This window comes from Camelus dromedarius, chromosome 2 (assembly GCF_036321535.1).
Source record: "Camelus dromedarius isolate mCamDro1 chromosome 2, mCamDro1.pat, whole genome shotgun sequence".
In the NCBI taxonomy this organism is placed as follows: Eukaryota; Metazoa; Chordata; class Mammalia; order Artiodactyla; family Camelidae; genus Camelus; species Camelus dromedarius.
Window position 1 is genome coordinate 80,459,631 of NC_087437.1, and position 3,943 is coordinate 80,463,573.

The 3,943-nt window shown below is 41.4% G+C and overlaps 1 pseudogene; it reads right to left on the reverse strand.

The window, feature by feature from the left end:
- Positions 1-2,127: 2,127 nt before the first annotated feature.
- LOC105087784 (protein N-terminal asparagine amidohydrolase-like) lies at positions 2,128-3,338 on the reverse strand (annotated as a pseudogene).
- Positions 3,339-3,943: the final 605 nt, after the last annotated feature.

The following is a 3,943-nucleotide window of genomic DNA, read 5'->3' on the forward strand; positions in this document are numbered from 1 at the left end:
TCAAAAATACTGAATCAACAGTTTGGTCACTTGTGTTGGCTTCCATGACACATTTTCTTCAAGAATATTTGGCTGTTAAAAGCATATAAATTTATATTTAAATATAATTTAATTCCATTTACACAAACTATTCCAGAGTATAGAAAAGAGAAAAAATACTCCTCAACTCTGTTTACCAACTTTGTGTAATAACCTCAATTCCAAAAATTGACAAAAGCAATACAAAAGAGGAAAATTACAGGTCAGTCTCAATCATGAACACAGATGCTAAAAATAAAACAAAATGTTAGCTAACCAAGTCACCCCAAGGATGCTCTAGCATGTTGGAATGTTCTGTTTCTTACCCTGGTTGGTGGACACTTTGTTTTTTAAAACACTATCCTTTAAACTGACCAAACACATATTTGCCCAAATACATTTTGTACACTCTTCCATTTATAGGATATATTTCATTATAAAAACAAAAACAATCCCTAGGAACATTTGAAACACTCACTCTTTCCCATCAAACTCATCTTATTCACCTGGACCTCTCAGAACTCTGAAGTGTGACCCACACACTGAGCAGCAGCAGAGGCATCATGCAGGAACTTGTTAAAAATGAAAATACTGGGCCCCACACTAAATTAGAACCTCTGGGGGTAGGACTCAGGAATCTGTGTTTTAACAAGCCCTCCCAGTTATTTGGAGGCTCACTTAAGTTGGAGAAACACAACTCTTCGTAATAGCGGCAAGCAATAGATGGCTGGCAAGCAGGACGTGGGACTCAAGCCCAAGGGAACTGGAGCCAGAGGCAACTTAGTATCCAAAATACACCCACGAGCTTACCTGTAGCACATATTGCAGCATGTTGGGTTTTCCTTCTTTGAGGGACCAGCCTCACCTGGACTGGTCTCCTTTCACAGTAAGGATGATGATCATTTTTCAATGACTCACACATGAACATCGGCGTCAATTCGTGAGCCATGGCTCTTGAATGATATTAAAAGACTTCTCCACACTAGTCACTGTGTAAGCCAGCCAGAATAAACATACTGCTCTAGCTCTGAGTGAAGGGAAGTACGTTCATGCTGAATTATCCAGGGACAAGGACTCTCCTTAGTTCATTGACTAATCATCCATCTGTGGGAATATCCAAAAGTTCTCCTCCTTCTGGCATCCTCTCGTTCGTCCTCTTCACGTTTCCCAGAACTTTTGCATACACAGGAGAAACGACTGAAGGTCACTTTCCAATATGAACCTCAGGATGCCCACAAATGATTCACTGGGAACAGACATCAGAACATCTGGTTAAAATACAATAAAACATAACATAAAACATAACATAAAATAAATATGTTAATTGTGGATTAAAATGTTCATCTTTATATAGAAAAGTAAAATAAACTTTAAGAAAGTTAAAGAGCCATGAGTGGTAAGATCTGAATAAAATCTATTTTAACTTTTTAAATTTTTATATGAGGTATACTTTCACATAATTTGAAGAGAAGTATAGTTATTTTACAAGGCCTTGTATAAAAAATAGTGACCCCTTCCCAGAGGCAATATCTTTCCTCTCCTTCAGAGGATTCTTTTTGAATTTATCACAGTATTACTGAGTAACATGCAAATATTATAATTTTCTTGATTTTTCAGTTTTAGTCATTGTCAACTGTGTTTCTAACAAGATGAGGCTTAGCTTTAAGTTGTTCCTCTCACCTCACCACAAACACATGGATTTTCCCCATAACCACCAGCATCCCCTCATTCACTCACTAGAGTTGTATTTAAATTTTCGTTACATCAGTATTCACTGTTTATGTTATTGTGACTATGTAAATACCATTCACAGTTGAGACTTGCAGTCTACTATTATTTCTTTCCTGTACATCAAGCTTCGGTTGATGGGGATTGGGAGGGGAGAAACACGCGAAAACAGCGAATATTGATGCTTTTTTTCCTTATTTGCCCATATGCTTGGTTTTCTATTTACTTATCACCAATTCAATCCCAAACTCTCTGCCAGGTGTCTAAAACTCCCATCAATATATTGTGGACCACAGAGTCAATCTATTCATTTCATCTCCTTGAGAAAATCTCTTCTGGAACTTTCTAACTTGCTTCCTTCTGGACACTGATGCCTAGCTATTGTCTTAGGACCTCCCTTCCTTCATTCTCGAGTCCTTTTTACTTTCTTATATTAAATCTCCGGTTTCTTATTTCCTGTGTCTTTCTCTTTTTTAGTTTACTCGATTATTTTTTTTTTTGGCTTTGCCAAAATAAGATTTTATTTTAAAATCATTTGAAAGACACTGAGTAAAGAAGGAGACCTAAGACTCAGTGGATGCAGATTCCAAATTCATATTCCTTCCCACACCCACCAGGGGTCATCATGTCAGAAAGTTGCTTTATTTGATAATTTCTATTTTTAGTTTCCTGGAGAAGAGATCTTTTCCCATAAGCCTTTTTTTTTTTTTTTTTTTTTTTTGTAGAGCTTTATTTCCAGGAAACAGCATGTTATTGGAGAAGGGTGTTTAAAAAAAAAATCAAGGTAGATCTAATATGTTCAACAATGTGTAGGGGCTCAGCCAGAAGTGATGTGGAAAGGTTCTCTAGTATTTGCTTATCATCTTGCTGCAACCAGAAATCCACACAGGGAAATGGCGTCCAGGAATATGGCCCTATACGAAGTTGTTCTGTCTTTGCATCCTAAATACTAATCATTGGTCCACCTGGTAAAGCTCCTACGGCATGCAGCTCCTCCTCCAGACCTCGGTCTGGTAAGGAGACTCTGTAGATCTCTGCAGTGTTAACATTGACAGCAATGCCGTAGATTATCGGAAAGTGCTTTTCATTTTCTTCCCAGTCACTTAATTCTGTCACACATAGTGTCACTAAGTGAATGTCATCTTCTTGTCTGTCAAACTCACTAAGAAGCTGATAAGTAAGCTTTTGTGACAACTGCCTGTCGTCACTGGAGCTGCCCACGAGGTGCACCCCCAGCCTTCCTCAGCGTGGCTAGAAAAGGATTTTATGGCGTTCATGGTCAAGGAGACCTCAGCTTTAGTGTCGGTTCCATCGCAGTATGTCAAGCAGGTGGCCCCATTACCTGTGTGCCTCAGGACCACAACGTGACAAGTGGTGGCATCATCAGAACCCAGAACGGAGATGGAGCACCCCTTTGGGGAGGTCCCTATAAGCTCTCTTTGTTGTACACACAGAAGGCCCTGGGGTCCCACTTTGGAACACACTGACCTCCGAGAAGTCTGGCTCTTTCCTCCAGAAGTGGGTGGGCTCAGACGAGGTCCCCGGCGGACTGCGGCAGCCACTCCTGCCCCCTCGTCTACCAGCAGGGGCATCGCGGAGGCGGCCGCCGGGGCAGGCCCAGGGGGGCCGTCGCCTCCGCGGCCCCGGGGCCGCTTGCCGCGCACGGGCCCGGGGCCCGCTTGCCGCGCACGGGCCCGGGCCCACGCCCACGCCCACGCCCACGCGCCGCCCGCCCCGCCCCACCGCGCCGCGGGGCCCTCCGGGAAGTGGAGTCCCACGGGGTTGGTTCACTCCATCTTTCCAATGAGCTGTATCTCTGAGAAAAAGCTCATGGAAGATAAATTTTTCAGGCCTTGAGTATCTACTAAATTTATTTTTGGGTACCACATTTGCTTATGAATTCGGCTGAGTGTAGACTCCTAGGAGTCGTTTTTCCTCAAAAATTTGGAGGCAATGTTTCATTAGATTACAGCCTCTGTTGTTGCTATTGACAAACACTCGGTATTATGAATTTTTTGTATTTTGTATGTGACTTTTTCTGGAAGTTTGTAGAACTTGTGGAAGTATAAAATTACATGTTTTGGAGTGAGTCTTTTTTAACTTTTTATTTTCTAATTTTTTTTTTTAATTCTGCTGTGAATCCTTTCAACCTGGAAACTCTATAACCTTTACTTCTAGAAATTTTTCTTTAACTATT